This window comes from Cupressus sempervirens, chromosome 3 (genome assembly GCF_028749045.1).
Source record: "Cupressus sempervirens isolate cs-2001-9-10 chromosome 3, ASM2874904v1, whole genome shotgun sequence".
Lineage (NCBI taxonomy): Eukaryota > Viridiplantae > Streptophyta > Pinopsida > Cupressales > Cupressaceae > Cupressus > Cupressus sempervirens.
This window is the reverse complement of record NC_143120.1, coordinates 771644384-771666984: the sequence shown is the minus strand read 5'-3', so window position 1 is coordinate 771666984 and position 22601 is coordinate 771644384.

Genomic DNA, 22601 nt, shown 5'->3' with positions numbered 1-22601 from the left:
TAAAAAGGAAATAGCATGAACACATTTGACACCAAGATTTAATGTGGAAACCCAATTTGGGAAAACCACTAATAAAACTAGTTACTAATTTTCACTCTTCTGAAGTGAGCCCTATTAAGAGCCAACCCTATTAAAGGTTACAAAACACACTATTAGGTGTGACCCTATTAGAGGATTTAATCACCATGTTAGGAGTGGTCTTGTCAAAGGTATTTTGAAAATTCAATAGAACTACCACGTTGTTAGAGGATTTACAAATGGCTGCTAAACCATCTCTGCTAAGAGATTTAGATCACTACTACAATGGTTACAAAGTAACAATGAGTTGACCTAATTTTGATGCAACTGAATTGCTGATTAAAAATATTTATTCTAGCTTGTACATGATCCTTCCTAATTGAATGCATCCTTTCATCTCTTCAAACACATCCTTCATATCTCCAGATTTTCTTCCTTAGAGCATATGCCAAATCATTAATATTGTCCTTCTTTTCACACACTATTCCATGATATGAGCTTCTACTTATATCATTCACATTGTCAAGTTACCTGGAATACAAATTAGAGTAATTGATATTCATTACCTCGGTCAACTGATATCAATAGATAAATCAAGTAAAGTCAATATGCCAAAACAAGAAAATTCTTTGATAGCTGACCCTACTCAGTAGACACTGACTCAGAAGTGATTTCCTTGTGTTACTCAGTCAACATTGCATATTGGAAAATTCCTTTGGTAACCAAGTGAGCTTGGTTAGCACTAGTTCCATCAAACATTTCTTTCATTAACCGAGTGAGCTTGGTTAACACTCATCATCCACCTACTTTCTTTTGGTAGCCAAGTGAATTTGGTAAACACTGCCTCTGAACTAGGTAAACTCTAGATTGCTTGGTAGCCACAAAAATTTTTCTTCATGCCCGAATGAGCTTGACATATAGTGATTGATAACAATATGACATTTGTGTAACATCAAAGACAATACATAATTAATCAATTGTATCCAACAATCTTCCTTCTTGGCATTGATGGCAACACAACATGTCATAACACAATGAAATTTTAAAGCAAGAATAAAGTAGGGAACATATCCTTATCTTCATTAAAATTCTTAAGTATGAGCTATGCATTTAGTTTCCTCCCTTTTTCTGCTAGAGATTATCAAGTTCATTCTCCCTCTTTGACAATTCTTCTCTTCATCTCTTTATCAAACTTTCTATAACAGAAAACTTCTCCTTCTTTTCAACAAAAAATTATGAGACATGATAGTATACTTCTCCCTCTTTTACATCTTATTCCAAAGAAAATGGTTAGTAAATATTAATGTACCTTAACTATAGATTCATTTGCAATGTGCCCTTGTCAATACTACACCAACTGATTGATCTTCAATATTGCTTTGGTTGATGCATTACTAATCTTCTTTTAGTGAGCTTTAGATAGGGGAATGACCCCTAGCTTACCTCTTAGATACAAAAATGCATCCTTACGTAATGGATTTGTAAATATGTCTATAATTTGTTCTTTTGCATTCACATATTCTAATCTATCTTCTTTATCTTGCACCAGTTCTCTTAAGAAGTGATATTTTATAGCAATGTGCTTCATTTTGGTATGTATTACTAGATTCTTTGATATATTGATTGCACTAGTGTTATCACAGTATATGACAATTGGATCTTTGATCTCTATCTTCATTCCTTCCAATTGTTGTTTGAACAAAACAATGTTAGAGAAATTAACTATTGCTATCACTTATTTTGCCTCAAGTATGGATTGAGAGATGCAATTTTATTTCTTGCTTGTCCAAGACACTAATCTTTTACCAAGAAAGAATGCTCCACCACTAGTGATCTTCTTGTCATCAATACTTCCTACCCAATTAACATCAATAAATTCTTTTAAGTCCAAATTGCCTTCTTTTTTTATACCACAAGCCATATTCTTTAGTACCTTTCAGATATCTCATGATTCTTTTGATCACCATCATGTAATTTTCTTTGAGATTATCTAAGAATCTTGCCACCACATCTACTACTAATGCAATATCAGGCCTTGTATGTACTATATACTATAGTTTTCTAATCATTGATCTATATATGGTCTGATCTACATCTTTGGAATCCTCCATTTTGGAAATCTTATGGCTAGTAGAAATAGGGGTTCCTACTAGTCTTGAGTCTTCCATTCCAAATTTATTTAGTATCTCCTTGATGTATTTGGATTGAGTGACATAGATACCATCTTTCTTCTACTGAATCTGTAATCCAACAAATAATTTTATCTCTCCAAACATAAACATCTCAAATTCCTTGCACAAGTCATCATTTCTTGTGAATAATGTGTCATCAACAAATATTTCAGCCAACACAATCTTCTTGTCTTGTTCTTCTTTGATATAGAGACTATTTTTATCATTTGTTATTTGAAAACTGATTTGTATCAAGTAATTATGAAGTCTTTCATACCAAGCTCTAAGGGCTTGCTTGAGACCATATAATTATCTACAAAACCTTCTGGTTGTTCAATATAGACTTCTTCATCAAGAATTCCATTCAAAAATATAGATTTAACATCCATTTGATAAACTTTAAATCCTCTGTGAGCTACATATGCAAGTAAAGTTCTAACACCTTCTAATATTGCAATAGGGGAAAAAGTTTAACCATAATCAATACTTTCTTCTTAAAAATAAACTTTACATACCAACCTTCGTTTGTTTCTAGATACTTTTCCATCTTCATTTAGCTTGTTTCTGAATACCCATTTTGTGCCAATTACATTTTTATCCTTGGGTCTAGGAACTAGAGTCTAGGTTTTGTTCTTTTCTATTTGTTCTATTTCTTCATTCATTGGTTCAATCTAGCTTTCATAATGCAATGTATCTTTAATATTTCTTGGTTTAAATTCATCAAGTAAACATATATCTTTCAATTTTCTTCTTGTCATTATTCCATCAAATTTGTCTCCAATGATCTAATTAGGTACATGATGCCTTCTGACATATATTTCTAACACAAGTTCTTTGGATTTGGAATGAGTTTCATTGATTTTATCAGGCTCAAGTCCCATTGTTTGTGACTTGGGTCCATCAGACTTGGTTTGATCTTGAGGTAGCTTGGTAGCTTTTGACTTTGACTCGAGTCCTTCAGACTATGACTTGGGTTCCACTGTCTACAACTCGATAACTATTGGATATTTTAGAGATTTGAAAGGTGAAGCCTCTTTTCTTTTAGATAGATTAGGAAGGGTATCAGGTTCATAGTAAACAACTCTTCTATAATCTTATGGCTCTTTGTTGCTTTCTTCTTCACTCTTTTCTACAAACTCATCAACTCTCACATGTGCACTTTCTATGATTTTATGGGTATAAAAATTTAGACATTTGTATTCTTTACTTCTGTAGGAGTATCCTAGAAATATCCTTTCATCACCTTTGACATCAAATTTTCCTTTTCTAGATTCTTTCAAGATATAACATTTGCTACCAAATAATTTTAAGTAACTTACATTAGGTTTGTAGCCATACCATAGTTCATAAGGAGTTTTATTGGAGTCTTTCTTTAGTTGTACTCTACTCAAGCTATGAACTATAGTGCTAATAGCTTCCTTCCAGTATTTGATTGCAACATTTTTTTCTATCATCAATGTTCTTGCACAATCCATGATGGATTTGTTTCTTCTTTTAGCTATACCATTCCAACTCTCATGTACTAGGGGTTGATACTTTTCTTTTGATTCCTCTTTCAATACAAAATTTATTGAATTCATTTGAGATGAATTCACCACCTCTTTCTGATTTTAAGAATTTCAACTTCTTTCTAGTTTCCTTCTCTAATTTTACCAAGTAACACTTGAATTTTTGAAAAGCTTCAGATTTTTCTTTTAGATACATTACAATTATCATTTTAGAATAATCATCAACAAAAGGAATGAAATTTTTTTCTCTAGTATAACTTTGTATTCCAATAGGTCCACATAAGTATGTATGCACAAGCTCTAAGACTTCTTTAGAATGATGGATTTTTCTTTTAAAACTAATCTTTTCCATCTTACCAATTTGGCAATTTTTCCATAGACCCATATTAGGTTTCTTTAAACTAGGAAACCTCTTACCTTTTTCTATTTGCTTATCTTAACCAGATTATCAAAGTTTACATGGCATAATATTTTGTACCATAGCAAGTTTTCTTCTATATGAGCAATCAAACATGAACTTTCACTAAGATCAAGATAAAATAGATTACCTTTTGTTTGTTTGCTAGATCGAACTAGATTTCTTTTTTCTTCCAGCAGTTTTTCCTTTCCATTCATGAATTGTAATTTGAATCCAACATTGTTCACCTATGCCACACTCAGTATATTATTCTTTAATCCTTCAACCCAATAGACATTATCACATATAAGTTCATTGGTTAATGAGATATGGCCTTTTCCTATTATGCAATAAGGTTAATTGTTTCCAAATCTTACACTACCTCCATCATAATGTTAAAAATGTTCAAATTTTTCTTTATCTCTAGTCATATGGTGTGAACATCAACTATCAATAATCCATGTATCATTTTTTCTAACATGAGAGATAAGTTCCATCTTATCTCTTTCATCATCAAATTCATCTTTTACAACAATATACACCATTTCATCTTCACTGTTATTAGAATGTTTAGCCATAAAACAAGATTTTTCACCTTTATCCTTGCAGTTATTGTAGTTTTTGAATTCCTTCTTGCCTTTGTGCTTATGAATTTTCTTTTCATCCTTGATTTCTTTGTTTTGACACCTAACATAAATATGACCAACTTCTTCACAAGAAAATCAGATTAGAAGAATTTTACCTTTGTACTTTCTTCTAACTTTGGAATATTTCTTTGCAAGTAGGGATTCAACAATTTCAAGATCACTGTTAGAATTTTCTTTAGTTTCTTCTTCACTTCTTGATTGATTGACCTTTGATTTCTTGTTGTTTTCCTTGAGTGAGAGTTTGGCTTCAAATGTAGACTCAATATTTTTGGAATTAGGAACATAGTTATCATAGTTGTCTAATTCAACAACTGTCAATCTTCTAACTAGAGCATCCAAGGTTATTTTGTTATTTGGGTCACATCTCATTTCTTGAATATAAGACACTCTAATTGCATAAATAGGAATAAGATTTCTAAGTACCTTTCTTACAAAAATTGTGTCCTCAATGTCTCCTCTAGATGCTTTGATTGCACTTACACTGGCCCTGATTCTTTCCAAATATTTTGCAATATTCTTGAATCTTCTCTCATTTTCATTTGATCAAATTGTACTCTGAGACTTTCTTCTTTGGCTCTTCTTACATTTTCATCTCCTCCATAGATATCTTTCAGTTTGATCCACATTACATGAGAAGATTTACAGTATTTTACGCCATCAAATTTAGCATAATTGAGAGTAGATGCAATATTAATCATCATGATGTTATGATTCTTCTTTTTAGCAATATCTTCAATTGACAATGTTCCAGTGAGAGTTTTGTGTTTAGTATCAAGATATTTACAACCTAAATAACTGATAGTAGCTAGATCTAACCTCATAACTCCTTGCCATGCTGCAAAATTGTTTCTATTCAACTTGGGAATCTCTCTTTTGTAAGACATCCTAATCTTTAGCTTGGGTCCTATAAACCTTCTCTATAAGCACCAAAAGAGCTTTGATACCAATTTTTGGAAATATAGGAGGAGTAACTGAGAGGGGAGAGGTGAATCAATTACTACAAAAATAAATTTGAAATCCCTTAGATGTCAATAGAAAATAAAATCTAAAAAATTGAATATTGCTAATGTTCGATATACACACATGTAATGTTGTAACTCAGTAAATACTGAATATAAGTGGTAATGAATTAGCTTTGTAGATCTTAAGATGTCATTAGTGATTATAATTACTTTAACTTAATTGAAAGCATAAAAAGGAAATAGCATGACACATTTGACACCAAGATTTAATGTGGAAACCCAGTTTAGGAAAAACCACCAATAGCAACTAGTCACTGATTTTCACTCTTTTGAAGTGAGCCCTATTAGGACCCAACCCTATTAAAGGTTACAAAACACACTATTAGGTGTGACCCTATTAGAAAATTTAATCACCTAGTTAGGAGTTTCCTTGTTAGAGGTCTTTTGACAATTAAATAGAACTACCACCTTGTTCAAGGATTTACAAATGACTGTTAAACCAACTCTGTTAAGAGATTTAGATCACTGCTACAATGGTTAGAAAGTAACAATGAGTTGACCTAATTTTGATGCAACTGGATTTATGATTATAGATCTCTATTTTGGGTTGTACATGATCCTTCTTGATCAAATGCATCCTAATATCTCCTCAAACACATCCTTCTTATCTTTAGATTTGCTTCCTTAGAGTAATTGTTAGATCTTCAATATTGTCCTTCTTTTCACACACTATTCCACAATTTGACCTTCTACTTATATCACTTACATTGTCAAGTTAGATAGAATACAACTTATAGTAATTAATATTCATTACCTCAATTAGCTAGAATCAATAGATAAATCAATTAAGCTCAATATGCGAAAATAAGAAAATTCTTTGATAGCCAACCTTGCTCCATAGAAATTGACTCAGAAGCAATTTTCTTGTGTTAACCAAGTAAAGCTTGGTCAACACTACATACTAGAAAATTCCTTTGGTAATTGAGTGAGCTGAGTTAGTGTTGGTTCTATCCAACATTTCCTTCATTAATTGAGTGAGCTCGATTAACACTCATCATCTGCAGACTTTATTTTGGTGCCCAAGTGAATTTGGTAAACACTACCTTCTAAACTAGGTAAACTCTAGATTGCTCGATAGACACAGAAAACTATCTTCAATATTTGAATGAGCTTGGCATATACTAACTACTAATGATATGACATTTGTGTAAGATCAAAGACAATACACAATTAATCAATTATATCCAACAACAACTCCATGATCGATGGACTAGTGAAGATGAGGAGGAGTCTATGATGTCAACAACTGTAAATCATATACTAAAATTTACATAATTTTTTAAAGAACATAATATAATCAAATGAATTAAATTAACTTGCAATACATGTACCTATACGAAGCTCGTATCATGCCTAGGCTTAGAGTCCCCTATGAATGTTGATGGTCTTGTAGAGAACTAATGCACATGAATACATTTTCATTATCAATCCTTAATATAATTACTTCATAAATATATGTATTAATTTAAAGGATTAAATTGATACATACCTGTCGACTCATCAATGAGATATATAATGGGGTCGAGGAATTTGTACTAGGGCCATCAACACTCTTCCCTTGAATTTTGAACAATGGAAAGACATGCTAATTTATTATACATACAAAATTTGATCAAATTAATTTATTATTATTGTAATTTACCTATGTGTCAATGCAAAATGTATCACTCAAGAAGTCATCATTGACTAGCATAGAATCCATAGTGTCTCTAATGTGACTGCCAAGTGTGCATAAGGATCCACATGATATGCTCATGTGATTGTAATACAAAGAAGGCTCCTTCTCAACTAATGGACTGGCACAATGAATGAAGGTTTGTGTCAAAGCATTGATAGTCCCTAGAGTACTGGTCTCTACATGTTCCTTCACATTTGAAGGAATAATGACATGTTCACCATGTGGCTTGAAAATAGTAACCTTAGCTTCATTAGGGTCATGATGTGCCTCCAACCTCTCAAATGACCACCCCCCACCTCTACCCTAAGAATCTAAGATGTCAAAATAATTGGGGATCTCACCAAGGACAAATTCACAATACAATTTCTTTAAGAAATATATTGGAACCTCATGATTATTGTAGGGAGGGGCATCAAAGACTATCCACCATCTATCCCAAAATTTATTTCTAATATTTTCATGGATGCACCAATGTATGCGGAATATTTTTATTGTAGTTTTAACATTCTCTTTTTCTCCTAGCTTTTTAAACAATGCACATATGTTACCTTTTGTTATGTCCTAGTTTTTACATCCTTATAGGATTATTTTTTTGCATAATATCTTCTTTGTTCTTCTCTCTCAACATGCCAAATATCCAACTAACCACTACTAGAAGCTACCTAAGTCATAATAGACTCAAGAGAGGATGCTAATTCTACTCTCATAGGATTATTTTTCCAGCAAGATTCTAATCTACCAATGATTGCTTCTAATTCATTCTTCCCTCTTTCTATTTCATTAATTATATCATCTTGTGTGCCAAGATGAGGTCTTTCAATAGGCAGAGGTTGTGGAGGTTCTTGCTCTTCCTCACAAGGGTTTTCATTTTGATCTTGTGGAGAATTTTCATTATGATTTTGTGGAGGATTTTGTTGATTAGGCTGGGGATTTGGTGGTTGATTATTCACATTTCCAAGCAAGAAACCAATTGCATTTTAAATAAATAAACAAACTTTAAGAAAAACTTAAAAAAATACAAAATAATGCTAAACCATACAAAACAATGCAAAATCAAGATTAGAAAACATACTTGGTGAACCCAATCTTGATCTCTGGTGATGAGGAGGTATTTTGAGGAGGAGAGTGAGAAAAGATTTCACTTTCTACAAAATGTGTGCATGAGGTTGGGGCTAGAGAAGGAAACCAACAAAAGAAAACCCAAAAAATGAGATGGACTACTAGTTGTAGCCCATAAATAAGTGTCTTAAAAAGTATGCACATGCTATGGATCCCAAGCCATAGTGCATCTATGCTATTGAAAATTTGAAGAAAAAATGTGTGTCATCTTTTTGGCACCACAACTTGGTGCATTTGCCCCTTGTTCATTCTCAAAGGATCTATAGTCAAAGGATCTATGCCCTTATTTACCACATCTAAAAAAATTACCATTAAAACCACCTCTAGAATAAGAATTACCTCTTTAGCAGTAAGAAATACTACCTCCTCAATAAGAATCACCACCTTTTCACTTGGTCTTGCTTTTGTAATTACTCTTCCATTTAGGTATGCCCTTATCTTGCACAAAATTGTTAGATTGACCATCTTCTTCATAAGATCTACCTCTACCTCTCTAGAATCTACCACCTCTACCTCTTTGTCTTTGTTCATGCTTCTTTTTCAAGATCTCCTAAGTTTTAAAGGCATATTGATATGCTTCCTCTACACTTTCCAATTTTACAAAACCTATTTCATGTTGAATCCTAGATTTCAATCCATTTATGTACCTTGCAATTTTCTCCACATCATCATCCACATGTCTAGATCTAATGTCCAATCTATAGAATTTTGCAGTATACTCCTTCACATTCCTGTCTCTTTGTTTCAAATTTTACATATTTCTCAACAAGCTAAGTTGGTAATCAATAGAAAGGAACTTTTTCTTCACCTTGTTCACCATGTTCAGCCAAGTCCTAATCTTCTCCTTTCCTCTCCTTTGTCTATCAAATTACAAATTCTACCACCACAGTGATGCATTACCCTTCGACCTAGTAACTATAATTTTCACCTTGCTATTATCAAGAGTGCTTTCATACTTATATAAATTCTCTATATTAGAGATCCAATCTAACACAACATTGGTGTCCAATTTTCCATCATAAGGAACAACCTCTACAATAGGCTTTGAATCTACCCTAGACAATACACTCAACAATCTTGCATCATTCAGTTTTCTTTAGGTTCTGGATTAAGGTTTGGTGTTACTACTTCATCATCACTCACATCATCAAGATGTGCTTCTCTCCTTTGGGTTGTCTCTACAACATCTAATATGGCTATAATTTGTTTCAATGTATCCACTATGACATTTTCAAAATTTCCTCTACCTAAAACCATCTTTACAATTAGGTACCTACAAGATCACAACCCTCTATAAGTTGTAGGTCAAATCCTCAAATCTTGTACCCTACAACCAATATTAACTTAGGGTTCTACATGATCCAATATCCACAAGGAAAAACAACAAGCTCTAATACCACCTGACATAGTGAGCCTAAAGGAGTCTAGCACCAAAGGTACATCCATCTACCAAAGCCACCTGTGTGAATAAACATAACAGAAAAAATACAGAGAAAAAAATCAAAGCAGATAGAAGAGAGAAATACTTATTGAGTCATCAAATTTTCAACATACATCCTAGCTATGGGGCCTTCCAAGTTATGGACAAAAATTCAATTCAAACTTTGATCTTCAAGGATGATCATTGCATTCTAACTCTCTAGAAAAAAAAATATTTTCTCTCTCTAACTTCTTACTTTCTCTTTCTCATATCAAAAACTCAATCCTAGACCTTATTGAATAATTATGTGGCCATAGGTTAGCCTATAATATAAATTAAATCCTACATTAAGTGCATGTACAAGAAAAAGTTAGCTAGCAACAATTATTAAATACAAATACCTAATTAAATATGCATAAAGTTAGCTAAAACTGGAACCTGACACAGAAAACTTAGATAAAGGACCAAGGTAAATATTGGCACTAACAATTCTTGACATACATTGGAACTCAACACCAACAAGAACTCGACACCAATAAGGAACTCAACATCAACAAGGAACTTAGCACCAACAAGGAATGTGGCATCAACAAGGAACTCAACACCAAAAAGGAAATCGACAATACTTGGCACTAAAAATTGGTCAACACTACAAACTTGAATGACACTATGAACTTGATGGTAATACAGAAACATGAAAACATGTAGGATACCAGTGCAAACCAAGATGCTCCTGGATCAATTATTAGCAGCAAAACTCCTTCATTGAAAATGAAGAGAAGAGAAATAAAGGACATGTCACTAGATACTCAAGTTTTTCTGGATGAACATATTGAGATGCCACAATTTGATCTAGGAAATCTCACCTTGCAAAAAAACTTCTTGCTACAAGAAATTTTGGAAAATAAAAAGAGATAAGAAGAGCTTAGGAGAGAGCTAAAGAAGTAGCAAACATTGCAAGAAGTAAAACATATTTTTGTTGAATCTTTTGACATACATAATGTATATGAAGATACATCTATTATTGATCAACTTGTACATATCATTGATCAAGTTAGTGTAGAAAAGTCTAAAACCAATGATAAGTTGATGGATTGGTGAGCAAGAAGATTTGAGACCAAGGTTATGGAAAAAAATTTCACAACTATAGAAAATTAGAAGGTGCTATTACGATATATATGACAGGTAATGATGGATATTACATAGAGGGTACAATAGGTGTACACAATTTTTTTAGATGTGCCAAGATTTATAGATCATATTTAGGCACAACTAAATAAGACTCAAGTTGAGATGAGGGCATCCAACAATGTTATCTTAGAGTCAACAGGATCTAGGATAGATCACTAAAATTTTCTATTGAATGCTCAAGGTAAAATAGTTGAGCTTTAGGCAACTAACAACAACATGGGATCCAAGTTGATCTCAATCAAGGAGATGTTGATACCTCATTTGGAGGTAATGTAGAGAGAACTAAAAAGAACCTAGCATCTTATTACTAAAGATGACAACTTATCAATGGTTGAGGGTTTGATTGATTTAGCTACAAGATTATAATTGCAGAATCAAATTTTGGAGGCAAAAAGGATCACATGGAATCATGCATTAGCCATAATTACTAGAGTTCACAAGGAATTCATTGAAACATATGGATTACTTCAACTCTTTTAGCCCCAACAACAATGACATCACATGTTCAAAAACAAGGGGGGAATGTATACAATGGAGAAGAGTATATAGTGGAAGAATCATCTACATGTAATGAATAAAGGTTGTAATGAATTTTTGTATTCATTTTTCACAAGTCATACAACTTAGGGGGAGAGCTCATTTTGGAAAGCTCATTCATTTTTGTATTGATACGAAAAAAGTGTGAATATGAAAAAGTGTTTTTTCCACTCATGTCAAAGGGGGAGATTGATGATATTGTTGGTATCTCTAATATCTATTATCTATTAGTGTCAATCACTTAGTTATTTACAAGGAAAAGTAAGATGATCATCACTATGACTGAGCTAATCTATATAGGTCAATTCATGTACATATGCTAGTTTGTACTGAGTAATTGTATAGAAGTCAAGTAAAGAATGGTATATGGACCACACTTATTAAGTGATGGAGCAAGTTATTAGTGACTAATTATATTTCCAATTATATAAGTATTGAGTGATATAGTTTATACCAAACATAGTATATGGCAAGCATCAGGAAGTTAATAAAGGCTTAGCAACAACAATGTTGAGCACCAGTAATAGTAGAGGCCAAGCAATGTAAATGTTATAAAAGCCAAGAATGTCCAATAGATTTTTAGGAAAAATGATTATTATAAAACATTAAATACATATTTAAAACTTGGAATGCATATTTAAGTTTGGAAGATATTGTTATAAAACATTTAATACTTTTTGAGGTTGTTACAAAGCATTTACATAGTGTGGATCACATTTATGCATGTGTATATTCAATGATCAAGATGAAGAGGAAAAATTTGGAAACATCTAGAAGGATCTTCTTGGAATATTTAAAAAGTGATGATCTTAACCTCGATCAAGAGTGTGTAAGAGCTAAGAAAGTGGTCATATGTATGCATGTGAAAAGTAGAGAAGGAGATCAAAAGTCATTCAAGGTTCTATTTTCATCTAACAGAACAAGTAACTTATTTATAAGTAGTGAAAGTATAAGGGAAAGACAAAAGTATTAGATTAGAGGAGAGGATTAGTTAGTAAGGAGAAGACTCAAAATCAACTTGCTGAGAAAATTGAGAGTTAGGACTAAGTCAGTTTTAACATATTTGAATAAGGGTAAATCTCTTAACATAGTGGTCTTAATATATCTTTGTAAATCTTCTAACAAAGGCCTTACTTAGTTGTAAGTGTTAAATCCTCTAACAATGTGAAACCTAATAGTTTATTAAGTCTTCAACATGATAGACTCCTCACAAGTAGATCACATATTATGGTCAAACATTGTAACCTTAACTAGTTAACTTTATTAGTATAGTAGTGAAGATTTGTGGGTGTCATCCCCACCCCATTTTTTAATTTCACCTTGGAGGGTTTCTAGGTAATAAATATTGTGTTATGTGTTATTACTCTCGTGTATGTGACTGAATTGATTTACACGTTACAACAAGTTTAGAGTAATGGTATTACATGCATAGGTTATTATTGGATGTGCATGGATTGGAGAAAATGAATAAATTGTTGATTTATGGTATTACAAGAAATTAAGTTAATTATGATGACATAAAAAGGTGAGTACTTTCCTTAGAGAACCAGATTTGGGGTTTCTTCTAAACCATTTGTTTGGGATTTTTATTAGGCTAGATTATTTTGTAAAAATGTGCTCTACCTTGAGCTTTATATTTTCTTCTTTCTTCTAGTTTTCCTTTGTTATTGTGGTTCATTTTGGTAAGATTACTCATCTTTCAATATGGGTGGTGATTTAAAGAAATCAATTATGACACTTGTGAAGAATATATGATAAAATCAAAGGTTTGGAACATTATTCAAGAGTGTCATCTTGATAACCATTTGGAAGTTACGCAGGGATACAACCCTTTCCTTCAGAGAAATTTTATTGCATCTATGGATCGTGGTATGGTCTACATTAGGGGATTATTTTTTGTTGTCTCTACAAAAACTATTTCTTCTATGGAAAACTTCTTTTGGAAGGGTAAAGAAATGCTTTGCAATTCAAACAAAAATTACAAGGATGATTTTGAACAATTCCCTAGCACTAGGGAGAATGTTCAACATTTGCAAAATAGCTTCAAAAAGATTGAGCTTCCCAAAGAGTGGAAAGATGTGTGGTGCCCACATGTAGTTTTCTCTTCAATTCATATTATCCAACTCTTTTAGGCCAAGTTTTATATATGTATTGTTATTTATAGATTCTTAATTCTATAGTTGTATGAAACTACTCTATGTTTGGATTACATATCATGAGAAATTACATAGTTGATGATATGTAAAGCCCCACTTGAAAATCCTTGTAAACAAGAATTTAACAAACAAATAAATTTTTAAAATTAAATAATGAATAAATATATGCATACATCAATCTTAAATATTAAGATAGAAGACCCAACCAACCAACTAAAGACTACCAAGCCTTCCATTAATCACAAAATGCATACATTATCATCTAGGCAATTAATCAAACAAGGTTTATCTCTCATTAACTATATTTAAATTAGACATGATGGTCATTTTAATGCCCAAATATAAATTTGCACATAATTAAACAAATAAGTTCTTTTCTGATTACAGCATAAAAGAATCATGAAAACTTTCCTAACCAATCCAATAGTATACTATAATTGATCTATTTTTTATTTCGAAAGCTACAACTTTGAAATAAGTATCCAAATAACAAATTCACATACTTTAAAAAAATCTATATTTCGTAATTTTTTTCCCAAAACTAGATATCAATAATGAATTTATAACTTTCATAATAAAGTAACCTAACTATAGTGGATAGTAAACATGACCATGAAATAGAGTAACTCATAAAACCATATTTTGTTAACTAGGGAAACTTTGTCCAAGAAAAAACCTCAATGGGGATGGTACCCATGAAATGATCCACTAATCAAAAGTATCTAATTAAAGATATATAGTGTCTCTCCTTGTTAGAGGACTTAGGCCTTTCTAGAAGCTAGAGCCATATTAGGAGTTGTTAGATACAATTAAAAATGTATGCAAGATCATTCCACTTCCCAAACATGCAATGCACAATGAAAAAATTTAATACAAAGAGATAGATACTAAACCTCTTTACATAGTTGTTGATATCTTCGATATCTAATATTTCCTTTTCTCCTCTAACCATACATCACAAATCACATAACACAATATTACAAAAAATATCACACTACTCACACATAATTTCATATTTAACAATCTTCCTTTATACCTTTTTAAATATCAAATATATACTTTTTCGGCCTTCATGCCTTTATACATATATCAAAATAAAATATTAACTCTTTCCCACGTAGGGTTAACATATAGGATGTCATCCCTATTTACTTAAGTAATTATTTCATAAACAAGATAATTCCTTAACCCAAAATACCCATTTCCTCATCATGCTTTGTTTTGATTGTACAATGTGGTAACTAGCAAATGCACCATAACTTTGTCTGTACTAACCACACTTTCATGTGAAATTGAGTGTAGAATTATTATACTCTTTAATATCTCTGCTCAAGTGTGCATGTGCCCATATAGCCTCTATAAGCTCTGTTGACAGATAAACTATGTAACACTTAGACAATTTTCTAAGTATACATTTCAAAACTTTACCGGCATACCATGCTTCATATAGCTAACATGTTTCCATTAATGACAAGATCACATATTGTTACCTAGAAAAATTTACAACCTTCTCCCCCTTTATAATTAGTGTTAACATATGAGAAAATTGGCTATGTCCAAATCAAAATCTCAAAAAAAAATTGGCCTTTACAAAATTTCAAAAATTGTGGATCATAATATACCATCTTTCCATTTTTCTCCTAATTATATTTCTTCCTTTAATTAAAATTTTTACATTACTATTCCTTACAAATATATTCATACATTTTTCCTTATCTCTCTCCCTTTGACATCTATGAAAAAGGTATCAAAACTTATGTACAAGTTAAAATTGTATTACCTTTCTCTTCATGCTAAGTTCGACATCCTAGAAATATAGTCTGCAAAGTTTGACTTTAGACACTCGAACTCTTTCTTCCACATGTCCTTTAAAACCTCTAATATAGTGATAAGAATTCATATAAACCATAGGATGCTAGATCAAATTCATTAAGATTAGAATACATAAATTTCTCATATGATATCTTGATTGTAAGATATTCATAGTGAGAACTTCAATATAATTATCTCTTTCTTCATCTCAATTGTCATTATGTCATCATCAACTTGTGTAATAGTTTCTTCTAGTTCTTCAATCTTTGTACCTAGTTGGTAGAGCTTGTTCACCAGATTCTGAAGCTCACTGACATTTCCATTTACTTTATCATTCATATCCTTAACATGATTGTATGATAGGGTACACTCTCCATACACTTTCCTTCTTTCAAGCATCTTCTTTGTTCCTTGATGCAAGAATCAAGTGTTACGAAGTCATTTCTAATATTAGTGCATAATATCAAAATTAGTTGTGCATCATGTTTGATCTATGCTTATGCCACTATGACTTCTAATACATGAGTAAACTCATTATTAAAATATTTTACTAACTCCTTAGCTCTTAATTGTGGATCTATCTATATCACCTTGACTTATATGGAATATTTAATTTTCTCTAAAACTTCCTCTAAATTATTTTCTAGAGTTTTCACCTTCTTATTTCTTACAAACAATTTACTCAAAGATGATATCAAACCTAACTTATCATCATCATTTCTAGAAAGGTTTTCCAATGTTGATCCCAATGGAGATTTGGTCTTCTAAGGGATCTATAGTAAAGTGTCTACTTCATGCTGAAATTCAACTTTGTTAAATTTAGTTTTAGTATGCTTCAACTGTGGCAAGAATGTTGACTCTTTCTTTACTATCATCCAATTATTTATATCCCTCTTTCTTGTATTATGTCCTTTGTTTCCTCCCCTTCATCTTTATCCCTTTCTTCCTTTTCTTCTTCATCTCTTCTTCCTTTTCCTCTCTTGTCCTTTCCTCTTCTACTTTTCTCATCTCCTCTTCTTCTTTTATTTTATTTTCTTTTCTTCTTTTCTATTATTTCTCTCTTCTAATCTCTTATTTTTCACTACTTCTTTCTTTCTTTCTTCCTCTTTTATTTTCTCTTTTTCTATTTCTTATCCTTAGAATTGGTATACCCTACCAAATTATCAAAAATGGATGGCTCATAATCCTTGAATGGACCCTTTGTTGTATCCAAGATAATTCTTGTATTGTTCACTTGTATGGTATCAGTACCAATAGTTAACTATGGTGTAGCCTCTATCATAACTATATCTTTTGCAACATTTTCCAGTTGTACTAGTGCTATAAATGGTTTCTCTAACATTGTAGCTACTAGAAATATAAGAGGAGTAACTAAGAGGGGAGGGATGAATCAGTTACCACAAAAAAATCCTAGATCCCTTAAGATATTAGTACAAAACAAAATCAAACTTTGTTGAGTATACTATTGTAACTAGGTTATCACTAAAACACTCAGTTAACATAGTAACTTGCTTTACACTAACAATCACTCTCACTCAATAAAAACTTGGTTAATATTGAATATGTGCACTATTACTAATTAATATTTAATATGAATATCTTATGATATTAAGTGTGATTAACCTTAATTAACTTAGTTGCATAATCATAAAGAAAATAACATGAATGCAAGAGACACTAGGATTTAATGTGTAAACCCAATTTAGGAGAAACCACCAATTGCAATTAGTTACTATTTTTCACTCTTCTAAAGTGAGCTATGTTAGGAGGCAACACTATTAAAGGTTACAAAACACACTATTAGGTGTGATCCTATTAAACGATTTAGTTCACCATATTAGGAGTGGCCTTGTTAGAGGATTTGGTAATTAGCTATTAAGCTAACTTTTTTAGGAGATTTGATTCACTACTAGCATTATTAGAGAGTAACAATGATATGACATGATTGTTGATACAAACTATATTTTATGGTTTCATATCTCTATTTTGGATTGAATACTTGATGCTTCTTGATCAAAATGTTATTTGCAACTCAGTCAACTCCAAACTCACTTTGTTTATTTATCTTTTGAATCCCATGCTTCTTTTTCTCTTACAAAATTTAATCCTCAACTTGATGTTATACTTATATGTTCTACCCTATCAAGCTAGCTTGAATAGAATTTCAAATAAATGAAATTCACCCCGTGAGTCAACTAAAACTAACCAACAAAACTAATATAGGAAAATCCTTCACTAACTGACCCAACTCAGCCAACACTAGCTCAAAAATTATTTTCCTTGAAACTTCTTTTAGTAACCAAGTGAGCTCAGTTAACATTGGTTCCATGCCAACTTTTCTGTGGCTGCCAAGTGAACTCGATAGACACTATCTTATTGCAAACCCCCTTTGGTAGCTAAGTGAACTCAGTTAACACTCACTCTAAACTTGGTAAGAATGAGATGATCATCATTCACTACAACTTTCTTTGAATCTCAAGTTAGCTCAACAAATGCTGATTGCTTAGTATATACTTGACATTTGTAAAACATCAAAGACAATATATAATTAAATGATTATATCCAACAATCTCCCTCTTTGGCATTGATGGCAACACAACATGTCATTATACATAGAAATTTTAGAGCAATATAGAAGTGAGGATAATATCCTTAGTTTCATTCTGAGTCTCATCCATGAGAACTCCCTCCATCATTATGAACTCCCTCTATCACCAATCTTTAGCTACAACGACTGCAATATCAAACCCTACTTCTTTGATATCAACTCAAATTCATTCTCCCTTTTTGATATCTCAAACATTCATAGAAAATTAGCTGATAGAAGACAACAAACTCTCCCTCTTTGATATCTTATGCCAAAGACAAAAATGAATGTAGTTTCCATGTACCTTGATGTATAGATTCATTGGTAATTTTCTCTAGCAATAATGCATCAACTTGTTTAATCTTCAACATGCTTGGTTGTTGCATCAAATTGTCTAATCTTCAACATGCTTGTTTGATGCATCACTAAAATATGATTAGAGAGCTTTAGATAGGGTAATAACCCCTAGCTTACCTCTTAGATACAAAAATGTATCCTTAGGCAATGGGTTGGTGAATATATCTGTAGTATGTTCTTTTGTATTCATATATTCCAACCTCACCTCTTTGTCTTGTACCAATTCTCTCAAGAAATGATATTTTATTGCAATGTGTTTGGTTTTGGTATGCATCACTAGATTCTTTGATATGTTGATTACATTAGTGTTATCATAGAAGATAACAAGTGGGTCCTTGATCTCCTTCTTTATACCTAGCAATAGTTGTTTGAACTACATAATTTTGGAATAATTGACTATCATAGAAATGTACTTAGCTTATGTTGTAGACTAAGAGATATAGTTTTGCTTCTTTCTTGTCCAAGATACTAGCCTTTTTTCAAGAAAAAAATGATCCACTACTAGTGCTCTTTCTATCATCGACACTTCTTTCCTAATCCGCATCAATGAATTCCTTCAATTAAAAGTTTCCTCCTTTATTATACAATAAACCATAATCTTTAGTACCTTTCAAATACCTCATGATTATTTTGATTTCGATCATATGATTTTGTTTAGGATTATTAGAGACTCTAGCCACCATACCAACTACTAATGTTATATCTAGTCTTGTGTGTACCACATACTGAAGCTTTCCAATCACTGATCTCTATGTAGTATGGTCTATCTCCTTATAATCATTATCTATTGAAAGCTTATGTCTTGTAGACATAGGTGTTCCAACTACTCTAGAGTCCTCCATTCCAAATTTATTTAGTATCTCCTTGATGCATTTTGATTGAGTAATATAGATACCATCCTTCATTTGTTGAATTTGTAAGCCAAATTTTTTTTTGATCTCTCCAAAAATTGAAATTTCAAATTCTTTACTCATTTCCATACAAAAATATTCACACAAATCATAATTTCTAGTAAATAAGGTACCATAACCAAAGATTCATGCCAACACAAGCTTCTTATCTAGTCCTTCTTTGATGTATAGGTTGTTTTTATTGTTAGATCTTTGAAATCCAATCTATATCAGATAATTATGTAACCTTTCATACCATGCTCTAGGGGCTTGTTTGAGACCATATAAAGCTTTGTGTAGTCTACAAACCATGTCTCTTTTGCTAGGATCAATAAAACCTTTTGGTTGCTCAATGTAACTTCCTCTTCTAAGATTCCATTCAAGAATGTTAATTTCACATCCATCTGATATACTGTGAATCCTTTGTGTGATGCATGTGCAAGGAGTGCTGTAGCAACTTCAAGTCTAGCAAAGAAAGCAAAAGTTTCTCCATATTCAATACGTTCTTCTTGAGGATAATCCTTGAAAACTAATCTTTCCTTGTCTCTTGAAACTTCTCCATTCTCATTCAACTTATTTCTATATACCCATTTTGTGCCAATTACATTCTCATCCTTTGGTCTAGGAACAAGAGTCCAATTTTTATTCCTTTCTATCTGATCAATCTCTCCATTCATTTCTTCTATCCAAATTTCATTCTCTAATGCATCTTTGATAGATCTATGCTCAAATTTAGTAAGTAAACATGTACCTTTTGATTTTTTCTTTTTCATTGTATAAACTAACTAATCTCCAATGATTTTCTTAGGTACATGATTCCTTCTAACATATCTAGCAAGTTTGGGCTCCTACTTTCTAAATTCACTAGGTTCACCATGAACTTTTGAATCATGCTTGGGTCCTTCTAGCTATGACTCAAGTCCGTTAGATGACTCAGTTTGCACTAGCTAAAGTTTAGGTACTTCTAACTATGAGTCAGGTCCTTCAAACTATGACTCAGGTTGCATTGTAAGCAGTTCAAGTTGAAATTGGGATTTTGTGAAGACTACTAATTGCCACTTTCTTGAACTTCAGGTATTGTATCAGGCTTGAACAATTAACAAAGTTTCTATAGTCTTTAGGTTTTTTCTTTCTTTGTTCTTTAGACTCTTCCGCAAACTCATCAATCTTCACATGTGCACATTCTATAACTTTGTAAGTAGGTATATTCAAACATTTGTATTCTTTACTCTTATTGGAATATCCCAAGAATATGACTTCATCACTTTTTACATCAAATTTTCCTTTTCTTGATGCCTTTATAATATAGCATTTTCTTCCAAATACTTTGAAATAAAAAACATTAGGTTTATAGCCATACCATAATTCCAAAGGTATTTTATTTGAATCCTTCATCAACTAACCTTGGTTCAAGGTAAAACTATAGTGCTGATTAATTCTTCCTAGTATTTGATAATAATGGTCTTCTCTATCATTAGTGTCCTTGCACAATCCATGATTGATCTATTCCTTCTTTCAGCAATTCCATTTATTAAAGATGAATTCACATCCTTGTTTTGATCTTAAACATTTCAGTTTCTTTCTTGTTTCCTTCTCAACTCTAGCCAGATACCATTTGAACATTTGAAAAGCTTATGATTTATCCTTTAAATAGATAATTGTCATCATCCTATAATAATCATCAACAAACAAAATAAAGTACTTATCTCTAGTATATATTTTTATGCCAATATGTCCACAAAGGTCTATATGAACTAGCTCTAGTACTTCTTCAGAGTGATAGTTTTTGATGTTAAAACTTGTCTTTCCCATCTTTCAAATTTGACAATTCTTCCACATGCCCATATTAGGTTTCTTCAAGCTTGGAATGCCTCCAACCATTTTTTTCTTTCTTATGTTTACAAGGTTATAAAAGATAACATGACACAACCTCTTATGCCATAACCAATTTTCTTTTACTTGAGCTATGAAATATGAGTTCACAATTATTTCTAGGTGGAATAGATTACCCTCCTCTTTGATTACCAATCCAAACTATATTTTTATCTCCATCTATTAGTGTGGCTTCTCTATTCATGAATTCTAACTTGAATCCAATGTTATTCAATGTGCCACACTAAGTAGATTATGCTTTAGTCCTTCAACACAATAAACATTGTCACATCTAAGATTATTGGTTAGTGCAATAAAACATTTTCCTTTCACATAACATGTTTCATCATTACCAAATATGACACTTCCACCTTCCACCATCATAGTGTTCCAATTGCTCCAATTTATATTTATCACCAATCATGTGGTGATAACAACCACTGCTAATAATCCATCTATTATTCTTATTAACATGTGAGAAAAGTTCCATCTTATCATTCTCATCATCTGATTCATCTTTAATAGTAATGTATACCATTTCATCTTCTTCACCACTATCAGAATCTTTAGCAATGCAGAAAGATTTCTTACCTTTGTCCTTCTATTTTTTTAAATTTGTCTTTCCTTTATACTTGTCATGTTTCTTTTCTTCTTTTCCTTCTCAATTTGGACACCTTGCAATAACATGACCAACTTTTTCACAAGAAAAGCAGATCAAAGGAATTTTACCTTTGTACTTTCATTTTCCTTTAGGAAATATTCTTGTAAGAAATTCTTCAATGACTTCAAGATCATCATCAAAACCATCTTTGTCTTCATTATCATGCTTCTTGCTTCTAGACTTTGCATGTTTCTTCTTGTGTGATAGCTTGGCTTGGAATGCAAACATGGGGCTACTAGAGTTAGGAACATAATTATCAAAATTATCTAACTCAAATGCAGTCAACCTTCCAACTAGTGCATCCAAGGTTATATCATTCTTAGGATCACATCTAATTTCTTGAATAGAAAACACTTTAATTGCATAAATTAGAATAAGGATTTCGAGTACCTTTCTTACCACTATTTCATCATCAATTTTACCACCAAAGGATCTAATTGCACACACACCGGCTTTAATTCTTTCACTATACTATGCAATGTTCTCATCTTCTCTCATCTTCATTTGATTAAATTGACCTCTAATAATTTCTACCTTAGCTCTCCTCACATTATCATC